A 24188-nucleotide genomic window follows, 5' to 3' on the forward strand; every position below is an offset into this window, starting at 1 on the left:
AAACAATCAAGCGCTTCAAAGAAACTGGCTCACATGAGGACTGCCCCAGGAAAGGAAGACCAAGAGTCACCTCTGCTTCTGAGGATAAGCTTATCCGAGTCACCAGCCTCAGAAATCGCAGGTTAACAGCAGCTCAGATTAGAGACCAGGTCAATGCCACACAGAGTTCTAGCAGCAGACACATCTCTTCAACAACTGTTAAGAGGAGACTTTGTGCAGCAGGCCTTCATGGTAAAATAGCTGCTAGGAAACCACTGCTAAGGACAGGCAACAAGCAGAAGAGACTTGTTTGGCTAAAGAACACAAGGAATGGACATTAGACCAGTGGAAATCTGTGCTTTGGTCTGATGAGTCCAAATTTGAGATCTTTGGTTCCAACCACCGTGTCTTTGTGCAACGCAGAAAAGGTGAACGGATGAACTCTACATGTCTGGTTCCCACCGTGAATCGTGGAGGAGGAGGTGTGATGGTGTGGGGGTGCTTTGCTGGTCACACTGTTGGGGATTTATTCAAAATTGAAGGCATACTGAGCCAGCATGGCTACCACAGCATCTTGCAGCGGCATGCTATTCCATCCGCTTTGCGTTTAGTTGGACCATCATTTATTCTTCAACAGGACAATGACCCCAAACACACCTCCAGGCTGTGTAAGGGCTATTTGACCAAGAAGGAGAGTGATGGGGTGCTACGCCAGATGACCTGGCCTCCACAGTCACCAGACCTGAACCCAATCGAGATGGTTTGGGGTGAGCTGGAATGCAGAATGAAGGCAAAAGGGCCAGCAAGTGCTAAGCATCTCTGGGAACTCCTTCAAGATTGTTGGAAGACCATTTCCGGTGACTACCTCTTGAAGCTCATCAAGAGAATGCCAAGAGTGTGCAAAGCAGTCATCAAAGCAAAAGGTGACTACTTTGAAAAAGCTAGAATGTAAGACATATTTTCAGTTGTTTCGCACCTTTTTGTTACGTATATAATTCCACATGTGTTAATTCATAGTTTTGATGCCTTCAGTGTGAATGTACAATTTTCATAGTCATGAAAATACAGAAAAATCTTTAAATGAGAAGGTGTGTCCAAACTTTTGGTCTGTACTGTATATATACAGTATATGTATACATACATATATATAGTCAGATTAGCAGAACTGTCAGCCATGGTCCTAAAGGCCCCCCATACCCATTAGACTAACGTGGCTCAATCCGTCAATATGAATGGGCTCAAATGACAGTCTAATGTGTATTGGAACCCCCAATATCAGACTGTCAAACCTTTTGTTCTCTAAAAGATAAGCTGCCGCCAGAGGAGTCTGGCAGGATCTTTTCACAGAGAACAAAGGAGCGCTCTGCAAAGTGAGCTCTACAGTGTATGGAGGAGTCGGGAGTGTAACCATCATTCAGCCGATAGCTATCTAAACTGTTTGAGCGGCTTTATACATAATAATCTGCCACTAATATAGCAGAGTTCCAAAGCTTCAGCAGAAGGAAACCTCATTTGGAGCTAACTTTGTCACCAAACGCTTGTCACTAGAGTCAATTTGTTATCATTAGAGATGAGTAGATTGATCGATGGAGGATCGAGTTTGAGTCAAATTTCCTGAAATTCGCGGTTTCACACTAATTTGACTATTTTGAAATTCGATTTGCAATTCGCCAAAAAAAGAAAAACTTGCCCGGCACCATTTCCAAAAATGCTGAAGCATCAGAGAGAGGGTTAACATCACTTTGTGTTGCCCCATGGGCTTCCTCATAAGGCCCTGAAGCTTTGACATCTAGCGGATCTTCATACCTTGTACAGTGGTGGTCGGAACCTGGGCCATCACAGATCAGCGATTCCCAGCGCAGCACAATTTGTACGACAGAGTTGTTTTCTATCTTCAGAGTCACTGGGTAAGTCTCTCTGACCTGAAGAGTGCAAGCTCTTATGATTAACAGGGTCTTCTCTTTCTCTCTCATGTAGAGTGTAAGCGCTTGTGGTCAGCAGGATCCACTTTCTCTCCTGTAAAGTGTAAGCTCTTATGGTCAGAGGGTTCATCTTTCTCTCTCCTTTCTCCTGTGTGTATTTTCCAAGCTTTCCATTATTGAGCTTCAAGTGAATTTATTTGATGCAAATCAAATTTTGGGGGAAAATATGGCAAAATCCGTGAATTCGAATTTCAAAAGATCTGCTCATTTCTAGAGATCATCTAACTAAAAGAAACCTATTAGATCTTATTGATATTAGAGATGAGCGGTGTTCGACTAGAACTGTTCGCCAATCTCAAATTCGTGCTATTTTGGGCGGTGTTCGAGTTGTTCGACGAACACGAACGATTTGCAAAAAATTCGGCTGTTCAAGGTTATGTTCGATAACTGTTCGTGCACCAAAAGCGTGTCCTGCATGTCTGGCGCTATTTAGAGCACCAATCATGCAGGGATTGTCTGCCACTCACTGTAATGCCACAGCCATGGTGGTTGTGGCATTAGAGTGATTGCCCAAATCGATGGGAACTGTGCTCACAGTGAAACATGAAAAGCCGGCAATTCAGCAGCGGCGTACACCGGTACCCGACAATTTAGAACCGAAAGAATAGAGCTTCACACATAGATTAGATAGATAGAAACATGTCAGTCACATATATAAGAAGTACAGTGACAGTGTTGCTTACTGTACTTGTCATTTAGTGTAAAGGATTTATTAAAAAAATATATTAGTGTTTTCATGCACCGTCTCTTTAAAAAAGCCGGCCGGCAATTCAGCAGCGGTACCCGACAATTTATAACAGACAGAATAGAGCTTCACACATAGATTAGATAGATAGAAACATGTCAGTCACACATATAAGAAGTACAGTGACAGTGTTGATTACTGTACTTGCCATTTAGTGTAAAGGATTTATTAAAAAAAATATTAGTGTTTTCATGCACCGTCTCTTTAAAAAAGCCGGCTGGCAATTCAGCAGGGTACCCGACAATTTAGAATGGAAGGAATAGAGCATCACACATAGATTAGATAGATAGAAACATGTCAGTCACATATATAATAAGCACAGTGATAGTGTTGATTACTGTACTTGTCATTTAGTGTTAAAATAAAGGATTTATTTAAAAAAAAATTGGCGTGGGGTTCCCCTTAATTTTAGTCTCTAGCGGAGATTAAGCAGACAGCTGGGGCAGATGTTTGAAGCCTGGGAAGGGGTAATACCCACGGAACTTCCCAGGCTACTAATATGAGCCCCCCGCTGAATACCTAGCCTTTACTAGCTATTAAAATGGGGGACCCCCCAAAAAAATTGACGTGGGGTCCCCCCTATTTTAATAGCTAGCAAAGGCTAGGCAGACAGCTGGGGGCTGATATTAATAGCCCAGGAAGGGTGCCATGAATATTGGCCCCCTCCCAGGCTAGAAACACCAGCCGTCAGCCGCCCCAGAAATGGCGCATCCATAGGATGCGCCAATTCTGGCACTTAGCCTCGCTCTTCCCACTGCCCTGTAGCGGTGGCAGTGGGGTAATAGGGCTGGGGTTGATGTCAGCTAATAATGCCAGCTGACATCAAGCCCAGGTTAGTAATGGAGAGGCGTCTATAAGACACCCCCATTACTAACCCCGTAGTCAAAGTTAAAAAAAAACACAAACACCCAGAATAAAGTCCTTTAATTGAAATAAAGACACAATTCTTTATTGTTCTAAATTAAACCATACTTACAATCACGCCCATTCCAGCTGAAGCCAACGATCCCCTGCAATAAAAGAAAAATAATGAAGCAACATAATCCTTACCTTTCCATGGTTCCCACGACAGCTTCAGCTCTGCTACATCGAGATGACAGGCTGGACCGCAGCAGAAAGCTGCCATCCAGCCTGTCATCCCGCAGACACTGAGAAGCGCAGGCTTGCTTGCGCTCCTCAGCGTCTCTCTGTGACGGCATCCAGATGAGCCGAGTTCTTGTCCAATGAACTCGGCTCACCTCATGCACGTCACTGACAGCGTGGGAAAATTCTCACGCTGAAGCGCTGAGTGCAGGAGAATTCTCCCACGCTGTCAGTGACGTGCATGAGGTGAGCTCATGTCCAATGAACTCAGTTCACCTCATGCACGTCACTGACAGCGTGGGAAAATTCTCCTGCACTCAGCGCTTCTAAGTGAGAATTCTCCCACGCTGAAGCGCTGAGTGCAGGAGAATTTTCCCACGCTGTCAGTGACGTGCATGAGGTGAGCCAAGTTCATTGGACATTAACTCGGCTCATCTGGATGCCCTCACAGAGAGACACTGTGGAGCGCAAGCAAGCCTGCGCTTCTCAGTGTCTTCGGGATGACAGGCTGGATGGCAGCGTTCTGTTGCGGTCCAGCCTGTCATCTCGATGTAGCAGAGCTGAAGCTGTCATGGGAACCATGGAAAGGTAAGGATGATGTTGCTTTATTATTTTTCTTTTATTTCAGGAGATCGTTGGCTTCAGCTGGAATGGGCGTGACGGTAAGTATGGTTTAATTTAGAACAATAAAGAATTGTGTGTTTATTTCAATTAAAGCACTTTTTTCTTGGTGTTGTGTTTTTTTTAAATACTTTACTAGAAATTCATGGTGGTCATGTCTAATTTTGGCGTGACCCCATGAATTTCGGGCTTAGGGCCAGCTGATAATGCCAAGCTGGCCCTAACCCCTTTATTACCCAGTGAGCCACCGCACCAGGGCCCTGGATGAGTTGGGTACAGCGCCAGAAGATGGCGCTTCTATGAACGCGCCATTTTCCGGGGTGGCTGCGGACTGCAATTTGCAGCGGGGGTGGCCCAGAAAGCTTGGTCCTCCCTGCGCTGCGGATTCCAGCCCCCAGCTGCCTAGTTTTACCTGGCTGGACACAAAAACAGGGCGAAGCCCCACGTCAATTTTCTTTCAATTATTTCATGAAATAATTAAGAAAAAAAGGGCTTCCCTACATTGTTGTGTCCGGCCAGGTACAAATAGGCAGCTGTTGGTTGGGGGCAGCCCGTTCCTGCCTGCTGTACCTGGCTGGACACAAATATAGTGCGAAGCCCCACGTCAATTTTTTTTAAATTATTTCATGAAATAATTTAAAAAAAAAAGGTCTTCCCTATATTGTTGTGTCCGGCCAGGTACAAATAGGCAGCTGGTGGTTGGGGGCAGCCTGTTCCTGCCTGCTGTACCTGGCTGGACACAAATATAGTGCGAAGCCCCACGTCAATTTTTTTAAAATTATTTCATGAAATAATTTAAAAAAAAAAGGGCTTCCCTATATTGTTGTGTCCGGCCAGGTACAAATAGGCAGCTGGTGGTTGGGGGCAGCCCGTTCCTGCCTGCTGCACCTGACTGGACACAAGTATAGTGCGAAGCCCCACGTCAATTTTTTTTTAATTATTTCATGAATTTCCTGAAATAATTTTAAAAAATTGAAGTGGGGCTTCGCACTATATTTGTGTCCAGCCAGGTACAGCAGGCAGGAACGGGCTGCCCCCAACCACCAGCTGCCTATTTGTACCTGGCCGGACACAACAATATAGGGAAGGCCTTTTTTTCTTAATTATTTAATGAATTTCCTGAAATAATTAAAAAAAATTGAAGTGGGGCTTCGCACTATATTTGTGTCCAGCCAGGTACAGCAGGCAGGAACGGGCTGCCCCCAACCACTAGCTGCCTATTTGTACCTGGCCGGACACAACAATATAGAGAAGGCCTTTTTTTCTTAATTATTTCATGAATTTCATGAAATAATTAAAAAAAAAAAATATGTGAGGCTTCGCCCTATTTTTGTGTCCAGCCAGGTACAACTAGGCAGCTGGGGCTGGAATCTGCAGCGCAGGGAGGCCCAAGCTTTCTGCCCCCCCCCCCCCCCGCTGCAAATTGCAGTCCGCAGCCACCCCGGAAAATGGCGCGTTCATAGAAGCGCCATCTTCTGGCGCTGTACCCAACTCATCCAGGGCCCTGGTGCGGTGGCTCACTGGGTAATAAAGGGGTTAGGGCCAGCTTGGTATTATCAGCTGGCCCTAAGCCCAAAATTCATGGGGTCACGCCAGTATTATACATGACCGCCATGAATTTCTAGTAAAGTATTTAAAAAAAACACAACACCCAGAATAAAGTCCTTTAATTGAAATAAACACACAATTCTTTATTGTTCTAAATTAAACCATACTTACCATCATGCCCATTCCAGCTGAAGCCAACGATCTCCTGAAATAAAAGAAAAATAATAAACCAACATCATCCTTACCTTTCCATGGTTCCCATGACAGCTTCAGCTCTGCTACATCGAGATGACTGGCTGGACCGCAGCAGAATGCTGCCAACCAGCCTGTCATCCCGCAGACACTGAGAAGAGCAGGCATGCTTGCGCTCCTCAGTGTCTCTCTGTGACGGCATCCAGATGAGCCGAGGTCATGTCCAATGAACTCGGCTCACCTCATGCACGTCACTGACAGCGTGGGAAAATTCTCACGCTGAAGCGCTGAGTGCAGGAGAATTCTCCCACGCTGTCAGTGACGTGCATGAGGTGAGCTCATGTCCAATGAACTCAGCTCACCTCATGCACGTCACTGACAGCGTGGGAAAATTCTCCTGCACTCAGCGCTTCAGCGTGAGAATTCTCCCACGCTGTCAGTGACGTGCATGAGGTGAGCTGAGATCATTGGACATGAACTCACCTCATGCACATCACTGACAGCGTGGGAAAATTCTCACGCTGAAGCGCTGAGTGCAGGAGAATTTTCCCACGCTGTCAGTGACGTGCATGAGGTGAACTGAGTTCATTGGACATGAGCTCACCTCATGCACGTCATTGACAGCGTGGGAGAATTCTCCTGCACTCAGCGCTTCAGCGTGAGAATTTTCCCACGCTGTCAGTGACATGCATGAGGTGAGTTCATGTCCAATGATCTCAGCTCACCTCATGCACGTCACTGACAGTGTGGGAAAATTCTCCTGCACTCAGCGCTTCAGTGTGAGAATTCTCCCACGCTGAAGCGCTGAGTGCAGGAGAATTTTCCCACGCTGTCAGTGACGTGCATGAGGTGAGCCGAGTTCATTGGACATGACCTCGGCTCATCTGGATTCCGTCACAGAGAGACACTGAGGAGCCAAGCAAGCCTGCTCTTCTCAGTGTCTGCGGGTTGACAGGCTGGATGGCAGTGTTCTGCTGCGGTCCAGCCTGTCATCTCGATGTAGCAGAGCTGGAGCTGTCCTGGGAACCATCGAAAGGTAAGGATGATGTTGGTTTATTATTTTATTTTTATTGCAGGAGATCGTTGGCTTCAGCTGGAATGGGCGTGACGGTAAGTATGGTTTAATTTAGAACAATAAAGAATTGTGTGTTTATTTCAATTAAAGGACTTTATTCTGGGTGTTTGTGTTTTTTTTAACTTTCACTATGGGGTTAGTAATGGGGGTGTCTTACAGACGCCTCTCCATTACTAACCTGGGCTTGATGCCAGCTGGCATTATAAGCTGACATCAACCCCAGCCCTATTACCCCACTGCCACCGCTACAGGGCAGTGGGAAGAGCGAGGCTAAGTGCCAGAATTGGCGCATCCTATGGATGCGCCATTTCTGGGGCGGCTGACGGCTGGTGTTTCTAGCCTGGGAGGGGGCCAATATTCATGGCACCCTTCCTGAGCTATTAATATCAGCCCCCAGCTGTCTGCCTAGCCTTTGCTAGCTATTAAAATAGGGGGGACCCCACGTCATTTTTTTGGGGGGTCCCCCATTTTAATAGCTAGTAAAGGCTAGGTATTCAGCTGGGGGCTGATATTAGTAGCCTGGGAAGCTCCATGGGTATTACCCCCTTCCCAGGCTTCAAACATCTGCCCCAGCCGTCTGCTTAGAGACTAAAATTACGGGGAACCCCACGCTAATTTTTTTTTACTAAATCCTTTATTTTAACACTAAATGACAAGTACAGTAATCAACACTGTCACTGTACTTCATATATATGTGACTGACATGTTTCTATCTATCTAATCTATGTGTGAAGCTCTATTCTGTCTGTTATAAATTGTCGGGTACCGCTGCTGAATTGCCGGCCGGCTTTTTTAAAGAGACGGTGCATGAAAGCACTAATATTTTTTTTAATAAATCCTTTACACTAAATGACAAGTGACCAACACTGTTACTGTGCTTCTTATATGTGTGACTGACATGTTTCTATCTATCTAATCTACGTGTGATGCTCTATTCCTTCTTGTCTAAATTGTCGGGTACCGGTGTATGCCGCTGCTGAATTTGCCGGCCGGCTTTTTTAAAGAGAGTGTCTTCTGAGCAGTTTGTCAGCTTTTGGACACCTTTGAAGGTGTTTTCTATGTGTTTTTGTTTGCCTGCCATTGGTTTTAACGGTGTTCGACGGTGTTCTAAGGTGTTCGACGAACAGTTCGACGAACAGTTCCTCGAACATCCCGGTGTTCGACGAACCGAACCGAACCCGAACACTATGGGGGTGGCTCAACACTAATTGATATGTCCTGTGTGTGCAGTGACAGCAAGAATAAAGGACATGCACATATTCTGCTCTACGATGCCTGGAATGGATGATTAAAGTTTTAAAATATTATTGATTGTTACCATTTTGTCAAATATTATAAATGGGATCCGACATTGAAAAATTAGTTTAGATATCAAAGTTTCATATACATTACAAGATATGCCAAGTTTCTGTGAATCTTCTTCTCATCAGTCATGTTTCTTTCTCCTACTACATTTTTTTGTTTCATGCATTAAAATAGTAGAAGTTTATTATTGACTACCTAAGACTGGAGAAGGTGATGGACTCATCCAAGGTGTAATATCCGAAAGCCGCAGCTATAACCTTGTACAGTGGCCGGATGCTTTGTCTCACTTTTAAGACCCAATATTATTGATCATGAGATCTCTTCTTTAATGGGTTGCTAATCATTGTGTGTAGTGTTACTTACCCTGAGGTAATGCAAGTCTTTCCTCCAACTGAGTTTCGTCTCCACAGGTGGCATTACAATGTCATTTCTATTCTCCACACTCTTGAAGCTTCTGACAGCAAAAGCTACCAGATAACTGATCACTCTAGACAAATATGAGATGCAGTATGTACTGAGGAAACTTTGAAGTAAATTGCATGAGCATTTTTAAACACATCCATATGCATTCTGTATCCTAAACATCAACGTTCACATCAAAAGGACTCCCAATCAATTTTGGCATTATCTTTATTCACAATATGCCCTATTTTTGAAAAGCCATGTGCACTTTTTGCTTTCAACGAATTTAAACATAATTGAGGTCCATAAGAAAATATTTAAATGTCGTTTTTTTTTGGCCATCAGAAAATGTAATATTGGTCCTGAATAATCAATGGATAACAAAGGACCTTTAAACAATTCATGTGTACTAAGACAAAAGAAAAATAAGTATTTCAATTTATCTTGGCAGCACAAAGAAAACAGAAAAGGGACAGTTTTCTAGTTTTTGTAAATTAAAAATGTTAATTAAAGATTCGATCCACTATTACATCCGATATGTTTTATTTGTGTTTTTAGAACTTGGTTAAGTAACCAAGATATCCATGAATATTTTACCAAGGTATGATTTTGAGCTCACCTGAGCAGATGTAGGTTTCAATCAGATGGAGGTTCAACCCAGGGTCAGACATATGCCCATTTCCACTTTCAAAGAAGGTGGAATTGTGCAGTAGGGTGAACTATTGGGCTGCAAAGGGCCCATATATTGTTCTTGCACAGAGGCCCTCTTTTGTCTGTTTCCGTCAGTGGTCTAATCATAATGACCATGATTGTAGATAATCGCAATCACCATCATAACATGTATTAATAATATCAACTTCTAAGTTGATAGCCGTTTCCATAATTCATATTCACTTCTTTTCATATTCACTTCTTTGGGGGTTACGTAAACAGCATAACACAGCCTGCTCAGCTGTTTCTGGAGCCCCACATCCGGAGACTGCTTGAAGGCTAATATTCCCATTTTAGCCGCAAACAACTATGAATCACCCTCTAAATTAAATGTAAGTCCTACTTGTTTTTCAGGACATAGCACCATGATAATTCCTAGATTTAATTTCATTGAATGGGGAATGGCTGCAATACCAGACACACCCCATGTATGAGAATGGTGCTGTTCCTGGCAAACAATACAGACTCTTAATTCTAATGTTACCTTTGCTGTCATTTGCAAGAATACATGCAAGTCATGAAAATTTACTATAAAGTTGAAATCACTGGGAGGCAGTGGAATAACTAGAAGTTTATGGACCGCAATGCAAAGTTTCAAACAGGGCCCCAACCCATCACAGGTCTTTTATAGTATTGGTATTCTCATGTGGGCCAGAGTGATCCTTTCATTCCCTTAGGCTTCATAAGAATCATAGAGGACACAGAGTGCAAGGTGATTGCAGCACTCTGCACCTCCAAAAAAGAGAACACCACCACTGTGGTAGTTCTATGGTTTTCCGTTTTTGGTACTTGCCACTTTATCTGCACTGAGGCACATACCTTTGAGCAATCTGGGCCTCACACTGCATGTGCCTTATTCCTTGTATTATCCCCTGATTTTTCAAGTACACTCCCCTGATGAATTCTCCTTTTGGAGAAAGAAACGCATCAGGAGGAATCTTATTTTGGGGCAGCAGCATGAGAACCACACTTGGGTACTGCCCTTGTTAGGGTGGGAGTCAACACAAGGGGCACAACAGGGTAAACATCTTGATCCAGTTGACCGTCATGAAGGGGACCTCTTTATTTTTGGCATCTCCACCGTGAAAATGGGTGAGATCCACGCATGTCTTTTCATTTACACAAAATGTCACTTTACATGTATATAAGTGTTCTGTTTGGACTTTTATGATTAAGGAGTAGACCTATTTGGGAGGGTCTAAGTGTGTTGTTATTTTACTGCTTGTGTATGGTTTACTAGTGGACCCTGGAGAGGAGTCTTTAAAGCCCCCGTCACACTAAGCAAGATCACTAGCGAGATCGCTGCTGAGTCACAAATTTTGTGATGCAATAGCGACCTCAGCAGCGATCTCGCTACGTTTGACACTTAGCAGCGACCTGGCCCCTGCTGTGAGATCGCTGGTCGTGTTGGAATGGTCTGGACATTTCTTTGATCGTTGAAGCCCCGCTGGGTAGCATGCATCAGTGTGTTTGACACCTTACCAACGACCTTGTTGACGACTCAGACACAGAAAGACATAAGCGTGTATCGTTATACAGATCGTTGCGGGTCGCCGCATCGTTGCTGCGTCGTTGGGAAGATCTGACTGTTTGACATCTCACCAGCGACCACATAGCGACGCAACAACGATCCCTGCCAAGTTGTATCGTTTGATCGCTGTAGCGTCGCTTAGTGTGATGGGGCCTTAAGTCTCTATCTTTGTTCCTTTCTGCTGACTGATAAGGGTTTGGAGATTAGGATGCTTAAGGATGTTTGAGAGAGTTCTACACCTTTGAGATGTCTTTTTTCCCACCGGAAAATGGGATTCTATGGTTAAATTGTATTGATATTATTAAAAGTTATGTTTTAAGATGTATCCTATATGCTACTTATGAATTATATTCCTGAGGTTGATAATCTGATCTAGAAATACAGATCTTTGTGCTATATATTGTCCCTTAGGCTTCAGCCTGCCACCATTATATTTACACCATCTGCTTTGAACCTACCTATCACTAGCTTTGAGGCTCTGGTTTCCCCGTTTTTTTTATTTGAATGATCAGTCAAGTATACGTTATTGCAGTTCAATTCATTTTTCATGGTATATACCAATCAGCCAAGTGCATGATTGGCTGCTGCTCCATACAAACTCCCCCTTGCCATAGTCATGCCAGTGAGGAGGAATGTAAGACTTAGGACTAGAAATGTGTGGATCAAGTAAAATTTGATTTTGCATGTTTGTGCTTTTTTCTGGTCTCACTCCAGCCCCAATAGCATAATAAATGCAATATATAAAAAATAAAAACAATTGTGATACACCACCCTCCGCTCACCTCTCTGTCCCCTCCTCTACTCACCTCTTTCTGTCCTGTCCTAGCCACAACTTCTGATCTCCTGCCACTCGTGTCGAAATCTTTAGTCTTCTCGTACTGTACCAGACTTCCGGGTGTCATAAAGTAGGGAGGGCTGTGCGCACATGCGCAGGAAGTCAACGATGTCATGAGATCACGACTTGCGCCTCGACCTTCTGTGCACATGCGCAGAAGCCTCCTGGGCACCATGACACCGGGAAGTCCAGCACATTTTATAGATTATTTCTGTTTTTCTGTTCCTCAAAACGGAATATGAGCACAAAAGTGTGAACACACCCTAAAAATCCATATGCGAGTAAGTTTGGAAAAGTACATTTTAAAAAGTATTTTTTTCTATAATATTGTATATGTAAATAAGTACCAATCTATATTTAAATATTTAAATTATACAATGATGTTTCAATCTTTCATTAAAATGTCTGAAGTCTGAATTTCATAGTCTCAGGGCACACTTTGTAGTCAAGAAATCCAATCCCAGAGAAGTATGAAAACATGAGCCGCAGTCAACAGGCATGTGTTGATTTTACAAGGTGAAAATAGCATTTCAGTAAATTATTGACAATCCTTGATTTACAGCTTTTCTTCACTTTTTTTACCCCTCTCACCTGCAGACCCCATGGGGAAATGCTGATTGCTTTAATTTTAACATTTGGAGTAAACCCATTCACTAAACTTTCTGGCTGTGTGATTCAAGCTCAGCCTTCTCTTTCCTCTTTTTGTTCTCACACGAAAATCAATTCACTTGAAGAGCCTCTTAATCCCATTTTTGCAATCAACAATCGCCACTTGTATACCGCTCTAATAGATTAAGAACTGGGATGATGCGGTTGTCTAGTCTAATTCAAGCCTATTCAGGTAACTGCAGCCTTAGGCACTTTGTAGTACTAAGTGTAGAACTCTACAGGAAGACTTTTGCGATCATAATTTCCTGTGGAGCTATGCACTGCACCCACTGAGTAGTCTGAATTACTTTTAATTAGCCCCGACAACCACAGAGAGCAGAAACCTAGCAAGTAACAATAACCAACTCATTGAGCATGACTTGCATGAACTATATATTTTTTTTGCATCAGTAGAGTGAACAGAATTGCAAAACTTACGTCTATTTAAATGACAGCAACCTGCCATAAATCAAGTATGAGATAACAGAGAAAACAGTTTAAGTGAAGAAGACGGTGAAGTGGGCAAAAATATAAAAAAAAAAAGACTTTTTTGCAAACTTGATAGTAAAAGCTTGAGAAAGGTTTGAGGCCTACCGTGTCGCTATGGCAACGATCGGCCGGCACATGCTGAGTTCTAATATCATAAAAGCTTTCTGGTTGCAAAAAGTAGATGTTGTTGTAGCCTCTGCCAAAATACTGAAGACTGTTCCTCTTCCCCTTAAGTGTACGAGTGTCTAAATGAATCCAGACGTGACAGCTAAATTATACTAATATATCACTCAGTCTCCATAGTGCCATTGGGTTAAACAAGGAGAAGTTTGTCATTAGTTTATAAAGTTCTCATCTGTAGTATTATTCCGCGTCTCATTTGAAGAGTTTTTGTTTTGTTTTTTTTTGCTAATGAAGATTCCGAAGTCGTTCAACGTGAAGTGGTGGCTTTATTGATTTTTTATACAACAAGCTTTTCCTAATTATAAGCATCCATATTCGATGTGTGGAAGAAAAAAAAATCTAAGAAGATATCGTTGTGTTTTTTTTTTTTTTCCCTAAGGAGTTTCAATCACCGCTCCCTCTCTTTTACCTTTCTGTGTTCAGAAAATAAAGAGAACAAAGCAGGAGTCCCACTGATTTGAAACTAGCAGAACAGACAAACAACACAGCACAACTGTTCCTTCATGCATGACTGGGATTAGGATAAAAGGGAAGAAAAAGACTTCTGAGAAAGAGAAAACAACAAAAGGAACAGGAGTGCTGACAAAACTTTGTTTCTTTCTATCGAGGCAAAAGAGAGAAGAAAGAGCCCTCTTATAAAGAAAAAAATGGAAAAAATACAGATTAACAACCAGTAGTAGAGGACTTTCACCCTCTGCTTTATTTGACTAGTCTCATTTGCCTAGGAAGAAGGAGGGTCAACACAGTACAGGTCTGGAAAGTGCCGAAAGGACAATATGGTGCTGCTGGGGGTTAGTGATTTTCCGAAAAAATATGTATATATTAATATAGTCAGAATTCCTTCTTTTTGCTTGATGGGTTCCACTCCCAACTGCTTTAAGAAATGCAGACAGATTTGTGCATTAGACCAGTGCCAAACGGTCGATGGGCAGAGATGACCCACAGCTCTTTCATCAGCATGTGCATTACTTAAAGGTTTGAGCTCAACTTCTGTCTTTAGGAACAAGATTGAAGCAGTGCGCTCCTGAAGATTGACAGTTCAAACCAGCAGAATAGTTGCACCGCTGGTTTGAACTGTCCGCTCTCCGATGCTGCTCGTAGAGGCAGCTTTGACTTGCACCATGGGAGAAGCAATCCAACCAGCTTCAGTGCGGTACTTGCAAACTGTGTAGAAAATAGCTTGCAAGCAAGCGCTCCTTGACTAGGAGGGTAGTCACTCTGAAGTGGCCGGGATGCTAAGCAATGATCAGTACACTAAAATCCCTCTATCGGAAAATATTTTTAATAAGAAGTAAATTGCAAAGTTGCTTGTTTTTACAAGACCTTTGCAACTATAACCAATATTGAACATAAGACAATCCATTTCAACTTAAAGAAGCATTCTCATCAATTTTTTATACTTTGTGGACTTACAATTACTAATTTTTCTCTTTTCCAAGTTAATTTTTCTCTTTTCCATTAGGTCTATGACTGTTATGATCTGCAACATGAACTAAGGAAAGATATGGGAAAGCTGTCCCTACAGTAAGACTAAGCTGAATCCCTACGATGTAGCGGGCTGCCTGTTCCTTGCGAACAGACCCGCCTTAGTCCTCAGCTAGTCTGAACGAAGACCTATAGCATAAAGGGAAGGGGTCCCTAAAAGAACTAAGGACTGGAACAAAAATGGGACATCTCCTAAACAGAGAAAGTTGTTGCAGAACACAAAAAGATAAACTGACATAAAGTTACTAGAGGTCCCAGAAGGACCCAGAGAATTGGCAGAGAAAGGCACAGAAGCACCTGGCTAGCAAAACAGTCAAACATCACTGAAGTCCAGCAAAGCCAAAAGGGCGGAGCTGGAATATAAAGGCAGATGGTCACGTGACCGCAAAACACAAGATGGAAAAAACAAACACGAGGGTTCAAACAATGACATCACATGATTAAAAACATACTAGCTGAATCCTTTTAAAATCTATGTAGAAACAGAAAGTCTCTGTTCCCTGCATGTGTCATCATTAGAACTACAATACTACATCATTGCAAAGAAACTGGCAGCCCAGCTCTACTCCCTCTTCAACCTCTGACTCAGCTGCTCTGCTCCTCCCCCCTGCTTTGCGGTGATGTAGAATTGTAGTTCTAATGATTGCTCATGCAGGGAAAAGAGACTTCTTGTTTCTACATCGAGCTTAAAAGGATTCATTGGGTCTGTTTTTAATCATGTGATATCATAGACCTAATGTAAAAGAGAAGAAATAACTGGATAGAAGGGCAAAAGAAGAAATTGTAAGTGCACAGTGCTATATAATATGATGACTGCAATATATTAAGAGGATAACAACATTGAGTGGGGAGCTTATTTAAAAGGTCACTGTGATTTCAGGCAACATTTGTCTCATTTGATAAACTGCAAATAATTTCTCTCTTACCTCTCAAAATCAGTACAAAGTCCAGCCACTAGATATACCCCTTCTGTGTAACTTACTGTCCACAGCCTGTTGTCAAGTGAAATCCATCTCTGCCAGCAGATACAGCAAGAATAATTCACAGGAAGGAGGGATGGATCTTTATTTCCTCTCTGATCAAGCTCTCTTGTCTGTCCAAGTCCAACTTGAGAAGGAAGCATCCTTGGACCTTTTGAAAACTTATGCTTTCTCAAGTGCATGAAATAAAATGTTTTGCAGGGGAGGAAGGGGCTACATTTGTTGTTTTATTTCCTCTAGAAGGAATGGGATGTGGGTGTGAGAGGTAATCAGAAAGAATTAACCTTAAAATACTTACACTATCAATCGCGTGGGGTCCATGGGACCCCAATTTTCATATCGAAAAAATAAACAACATATATTAAAAAATATTTTTTACTTTATCTAGGAACTTAAGGCACAAAATCTTAGCTAAACAATAATATAACATTTTTAGTAATCAACAAAGTTTAAACATCTAGTTATGTACTATGAAAAAATAAGTAATTATTTGTCACAAGAATCATATCTTATGGTGTTCATAGACATAAATTTCTTGCAAATATCAAATTTGGTTTTGGTTTTTCGGTCACTGGATCTCACACACAAATGACATCATCCTTTGACAGGACTTTGACAGGACCATCCATTGAACCCCAAGCGCCTCACTGTGGCAAGTGTAGTAGATGCCGCATCTCGCTATGCACTGAGGAAGGAGGGGCGCCCGCGCAAGGAAGCTACTGAAATAGACGATTACCTACCTTCCATATTTGCAGAAATATGATGAAAATAAACTCACTTGGGGTCCAATTGACCGCACGCAACTAATTAAAGGTTAAGATTGTAGACTTGTAATATGTATTTAATCATATTGGATGTGAAGTTTGATATAAAAAGGAATAATTAAGCCAAAAAAATTGATTATCATTTCAAACATTTCTGAGTTTCATTAATTATTCCTCTCTCACCTCTTGATACAGAATTCATCTCTTATGATTAAAAGTCAACAGGGACATCCCTAAAGGTGAGGCAGCTAGGACTAGTATCAACAATGAGTGTTACTCACATGTACCGGTGCATAGCCAGACAGTCTTCTGCCCCAGCAACCCTATAAATTCAGATGATGGCATCCATTCGGATCATTACAATCCGGCTCATGAGGCTGGAGGGCGCCTGAGTATTCAGGTAGTTGGCGTTCCTGCTGCTACATTGTACCATCACTGAAAAGTCACTTCTGCTCTTCCAGTGATCATTTTTCCAGTGTGGCAATATCAAGCTCTGCTCTACAAATGCGCTATTCCTGTCATTGTCTGTCTAGGGCTGCAACATCAAGTTCTAGATAACCTTGTTGGACCAATGTCCTCTATCGATGCTGAATTAGAGCCTGTTATTTGGTCCGAAGGCTTTGAGGATTCCCCTCTCCAGGTAAAATATGGCAAGGATTCTCTGTAGTGAGTTTCACAAGGTGCTGACCAAATAGGTTTGGCTATCAAATAACTGGAAAATGTTTAGGCCAAATACTTTCTTATAAATGTAAGTATATAGCGTAATAGTCTGTAAGCTCAAACTGTGCTATAGTTAGAAAAAGTTTTCTATTGTACCATAAATAGATTATTACAGTGGATAAGTGTCAAGTACTGCTGCTTTAAAACACTTGGGTTCTATTGTTTGATGGCAACCTCAGCATGGCACTTTTAAGTTCTTCCCATGCTTGCAGAAGTTTCCGTTTTGCATGCCTATATACTCCCACACTCTAAAAGCATATAATTTATTAAAGAGTGACTAAACTTTTATTTTTTCATAATTTTGTCCAGCTTGGAAAGTTTTGAATTTTTGCCAATCACTTTATTAGGGAATTTGTCTTCATTACTGGAAAAAAATATATGCAAGTAGCTTCCAAAATTTTTCTTTTCCCCATTCTACTTCTCTACCTTTAGCTGCATAAATATGATAATGTGCTCATTTGGCAGTGAAAGTGATGGCAGTGAAAGGGTCATCTCATTATATATGGGGATAAGCTGTTGCAGGATATTGTTGTGATAACCAGGTGCTGACCCTTTCACAGCCAGCATCAGTACAAATGAGTATGTTCTGAAACCAAGGCAGGTGAAGGCAGGCAAATAATCTGGGGTAAAGTAGAGTTTTAAAAGCCACTTAGATGCATTTTTCTTTTACAGGGATGAGGACAAATATACAAATAGAAATGGAAATGTTTCATAACTTTCTGTGCTGGTCAGAATTTTATTTATAAAAAAATCTTTAACTAGCTGCTCTGAGGAATGATTTTGAACTCTATGCAAGGACAAATGTGAATGGCTAACAAATAAAGATGATGAAATTTTTTTGAAGTTTGATTTTGCCAGCTTTGTTGAATTTTTCTCAAAAAATTGATTTGCGGTGAATTGATTCGACGTACTGCAGAACCTTCAATTGCCCTGAAAAGACATCTATAAAACTCCAAGGTCTGACAGGACTATATTAATCCTTTTGGTTAAATAGATGATAACTGTTGATTTTTAACAGCCTTTACTGTCCCATTTTTGGGGAAGATGCCTGCCATGCTAATGTTTACACACAAGCAGTATTGACAGAGGAAGCTATAGCTGTTAGGCAAGACGATGGGGTCCAAAAATTATCCCTTTTTTTGGGAGGAGTAACAGGTTGTTGTATGAAAGATGAAAAAGCAATGGCTTTTTTTACAAGCTTTCACTAAATTATCCCTTTTTTTATCCCGGAGATGTCCTGTTGTGTAAGGCAAGTACTGCTAGCTCCAGAACCAGCGCACAATGGAGAGGAAGGATTGTGTGGCTATCTATAAGCAGTATCTCTAGCCAAGGCAGCAAATACATAGTATAGAATATGTTTGGACAGGCAAGGAGATGTAGGGCTCTGTAGGGCCAGCATTGGTAGCTCTGACAGCCATCTTCAATAAGATATATTTCTTTAAGAAATTTTGCTTTATTAAAAAAAAGATGTGCACTATGCAGGGAACATGAGTTACTTTGACAAAACATAGTGCAGCCACAATATTCCAGGTATTGTCACTTATGACAATGCCCAGCTGCAGTTGAGCTCGAGATTTGCTGCTTGATGCCGATAATAGGTTTTCCATTACATGACTTTTGTCGCTCATACTCACACACTGTACTACAGCTTTGTGAAACCTATCACTAGATTCATGCTGCCTAGCTGTGCAAATGCAGCCATTAATTTTTTAACTCTGAATTGCCACGGCGTTTCAGAGAAAACATAGTTTGCACCATAAGGAGAATCTATAAGGAACCATAGGGAGAAATATAACTAGTCCAGGGTGGCAATGCTGATTTCTCCCTGCCAAAGCCCAGATGATTGAGAGGTCTCCTCTTACGTACACAAGCAAGAGAGAAACCTGTCAATCAACTGGACTGTGGTAGGGAAAAAAGAAGTCAGCGGCGGATCTAACCTGGACTAGTCACGTGTTCCCTATGGTCGTAAATCTGGCGGAAAAGGAGGAATAGAAATAGTTGTAGTACGAAAAGTTGTAGATGATAATGATGTCACCGACTAGGTACTAGTTTAGGATGTAACCTGGCTACCATAAAGACGAGCATGAGAGGAAGAAAAATAAGGACAGCTTTGCTCATATTGCTAGAAAGCTTGCTTTTCCCATATGACGCAAAAGTAACAAGGAAGACACACATAATGTAAGTGCATTAATGGTCGGTAAAGTACATGTGTCCGTCAGTACCAAACAAAGTAATAAATGCACACGTATTGCAAGGATACAAAATACCAACCTATTCAGAATAACATAAAAAACAATAAGGAGGATTCTAAAAACAAGCGTCAGTGAATCAAAGTATGGGGAAAGTATCAAAAACCTCTATTAAATATACAAGTGGGTATGTGGTGGCTGAAAGAGACAGGCGCATATACAATATCCAAATTATATTTAAAAAAATAATAAAAACATATACATAAACGTGCAGTGTATCAAATAATTCACTTGGGGCTCTATGTATGTATATATATTTTTTGCATAATAATATCTGTGGATTATTGACCATTGCATATGTTTATCATCTTGTAGGCATTATACATGTCCATCTATACCTACAATTATTTAATACCTTGCAGGTTTGTGCATCTGTTTGATTCTTTTTTATATAATTTTTATATTGTGTGTGCGGGTGTCTCTTTCAGCCACCACATGCCCATTTGTATATTTAATAAAGGTTTTTGATACTTTCACCATACTCTAACTCACTGACCCTTGTTTTCAGAGTCTTCCTTGTTGGTTTTTCTTATATGAAAATGTGATACTGTTTCATTTACTGATAGAAAGTCATAGTTCCTAGTTTTTTTGAGCTGCGACATCCACAACCTATAAAAATGACAATAATTTAACCCGTCCTAAAAAGGACTGAGCCAAAAATATACAAGTTGAACAGTAGATTGTGACACACACGTTTTCTTGGAGTTTAGATTTTTTTTCTTTAAGAAATATGGTTGGCTTTCTTGCTTCTGCATGAGAATGAAAAAAAATGGTTAAGTGAAATGCAGCAGATACCAGCTACACTATGTCACTGTGTGATCTATCACTGTTGCTGTAATGCCAGCTTTCTCTATCTCTTTCTCCCCCCCAATGAATTAAATCTCTGTATTATTCTCTGACTACTTCACTAATCTTCTTCACTACTGCAGTTATGCAACACACTATCTGCAACATCTGTCCAATGTTTTATGGCATTCTCTCCCTATCTTTACTGCTAAGCTTTTAGCTGTGACATCCTCTCACTATCCAGATTTATCCCTACATGGCTGCTGTATTTCCTGCCTCAGCTTTTATACAGGCTATGATAGTCCCTCCTCATTGTCTGTGCTATACCATATGATGTGAATTGATAGTTGCAAGGCATTGTGCGATAGCCCACCCAGCCACGCCCAAGGTCATGAGAGCCTTTTTGTAAAATAGAAATGTTCATTTTTGGCTGTTCGCTCAAAGCAAATCAAAAATAGTTTGATTTAGCCGGGTCCAGCAAAATTCCAAAGATTCAAAATTAATTTCATTTGCATCAAATTAATTCACTCATCTCTACCATCAAATATAAACTATTAAATTGTTTCAAATCTGTTTCTTCAAAACCTACAAAAACTATTAGTGATTTTAAAATGTAATTTTTGGACTATTAATGTCTGAAAGCCAGTATCATAATGCAATAATAGCTCAAAATAGTGATTCTAAAGTTTTTCTGATAAGAATTCAACTTTAACTGGTATGGCCACAGAAAATTCAAATTTGGACAGAAGCCATTTTTACGTAAAAATCATATTAGCGGCATATTGCGTGACTGCTAGAGGCCCAATCAATCTTCAAAGATAGGTGATCCTGTCAGTGCCAAAAAATGTAACTGGAGAAGAAATGTCTAATTGTTATGGCCATAGATAATTCAAATTTGGGCAGGGTCCTCATATATATTCAAGGACGATACTAGCAGTACATTGCATACAACTTAATTTTATTAGGTTTTTACTTTATGCTTACAATTCTAAAACTAGTAGGCTATCTTTAATTATCGCACATTGAAAAACACAACTGAAGGATTTATTGAGCTCGTGGATTATACTAAGGGGTTAAACATTACAATGCAAGTTAAGGAATTAAGAGTTTGAACCCCATTAGATGCTTATCAAGTATTTGCATAATATCAGACCATCATTTTCACAAGCAAACTTGATATCACACATTCCTCGATCTGCATTTGCTCTCCACACTTTAAGTGTAGAGCTTCACACTCTTTTGCATGCACAAATTCATAAATTAAACGTAATTAAGGCAGTAACCCCGCTGGTAATAAATATTTTCTAGTGCCAAACAAGTAAAGTTTACAATGCGCAAGTGAGATGTGAATGTTAAAAACAGAAATTAGCTTTATTAATAATATGTCTTAATTCCTCATGGGAAGAAAAATGTGTAGTAGTCACACGACTCCCCTGTCTCTCTGTAGATATATAAATATGTGGAGGTTAGTTGATGACAGACCAAAATAAATACAAATATGTCGTCAAAAGTTCTTATCCCCAAAAATTTACAGAAATATTAACATGTTCCTTTCTGAAACACTAGAAACTGGAAACTCTTCTAGCTTGTCAATTCTAAGGTGGCTGTCCTACCACCATCTCACCACAAACCCAAGGAACCTTTTTCATTCTTCAACCCATTACTTCCATGTTATTTTTACAGCTACAAAAATGTAGAAACAAGCTGTCCACAGTGTTTGGTTACAAAATGTAAACCAGCCAAGGCCAGAGACTTGTTATAAAAATCTCAAATTGATGCAGCAAACAAGTACATATAAAATATAACTTTTATTGATTAAAATTAAAAACGTGTAATGCTAGATGCCCATATGGTATATAATACACACCGTGATTAAAAAGGTGCTACAACCTTAAACCTGAAAGATGTCAGATAGTATATATCTATCACGAACAAGGCTCAACAAAATTAAAGCCCTATCAGGTCAAGCATAGGTAAGAATCCAGAAGGTACTAAGCTATAAAGTCCAAAAAAGCCTGACGTAGAGGCAATATTGAACTAGAGTACACATCAACAGTAATAAATATAACAATAAATTCCATGATCATACCTGAATACGCATGTACCCATAAACATAACAAGCCATTGTCCAAACAGTAGGTATGTGTATATAAATAAATCTATGAGGAGCCTTCTATTACCATCCAGGCATTATATCCTCATATGAAAATGGAAACATCTCACCCGGGGTCTTTTCATATATGTCCCCCCTATATTACAGGTGATCAGTTGATCCACGAAACATCCCGACGCGTTTCAATCCTTCATCAGGGGTATATAGTTCCTATCCCGCATTAGTTCCTCAGTTCCATCCTAATGCCTCTTTGGTTACAAAATGGACTCCAAACCTCTCATGGGTGTATGCATGCTGATGATATCATTTCTTGACCAATCGTCCACTGTTAATTACCAACCCATCTTTAATCTCCACATCATCTCTTATCATCTGGAATGCTGAGTCTACTCTCATGTTATCAGCCATTTCTCTGCTAACTCTCCACTGTATCCCTTTTAATCTAATTTTCACATTCTACTGTACATTCTATGGAAACTGCCCTAAAGAGTTGGCCAATCAAGACTATGGGCATCCGTGAGACACAGATGCAAATCGGAGGCTTCACATTTGCTTCTATTTTGCATCACGGATTTGTTGTTTAGTAATAAACGAGTAAAAACGTGATCTTACAAAGGTTTTTTTATTGGCTTGGAAGCAAGGACATATATACACACACAAAAGCAATTAGGTACAACTAGGATGACACTTGAGAAAAAATTGGTCTGTTTCTCTTGAATTTTAACACTCATATGGATGTGTGCATGTTGCCTTAGGGCTGATGCTGACAAGGTTTTAAATCATCCATGTGCTGTCTGATTTTTTGATCAGATCGCACACAGACAGCACACTGACCCATGTTATTCAATAGGGCTGTTTTTTTCTCTCTCTGACTATCCATGAGAAAAAAATTACAGAATGCATTACTTTCTATCGAGTCTCGGATGAGACTCACACATTCAAGTCTATGGGTGTGAGAAAAAAATCTGATTGCACACGGAACATCCAAGTGGCATCCAATGTTTACAAATAGATTTCTATTATAAACCTAGGGAACTGTATGTGATCATGTAGTTGTATAAAAAATGGATACACGGATGGCACATGGATTAAAATCTGATGAAAATTAGAAAAAAGTCATCAAGTTTTCTGGATGAAACTCAGGCGATTTCTCAGACGCTTGTCTGCATGTGCCCTTATACTGTCAACAGAACCTGGTGATACCAGCAAGTTTGGACGACATTAGTCTGGTGTGTATGGGGGACTTTAACTATTATCTAAAGGGTATGTGCACTTTTAGCCTGACCTAGGGCAGCATGAACACCAAATACGACCCTGGTAGATACCAGTCCTGCAGAACATATAAGTGATTACAGTACCGTTATATAGAGTGACCTACAGATGACGTTCTTTCTAATGGAGTCGTTCACTTTTCTCATCTTTTCCATCTTGCCCAGACCGCCATGAAAACTTTTTCTAGCCACGACTTTTCCACAACAGTTTACAACAGAAAAACATTTGACATCTCACATTTCCAGCACTGTCCCCATTTATTCCCAACCTGCACAATCATTGTATTTTCCAGGCTGTCCCAACATTTTTATACACATATGCCATAGAGGTATGTCATTGGCCCTAAAGTCATTTCCAAGTAAAGCTGACTTTTGCTGGAACTTAGAAATTAATGTTAAGTCAAAGCTTGGACCCAGTGGAGGATCTTTGGTCCTCTGTAGATCCAATATGCTCCTTCTCCCTTCTGCTAAATTTTCACTTGTAAACAGCT

Source organism: Phyllobates terribilis, unplaced genomic scaffold (genome assembly GCF_046119375.1).
Source record: "Phyllobates terribilis strain yellow unplaced genomic scaffold, ASM4611937v1 Scaffold_7__3_contigs__length_470593459, whole genome shotgun sequence".
Classification (NCBI taxonomy): Eukaryota; Metazoa; Chordata; class Amphibia; order Anura; family Dendrobatidae; genus Phyllobates; species Phyllobates terribilis.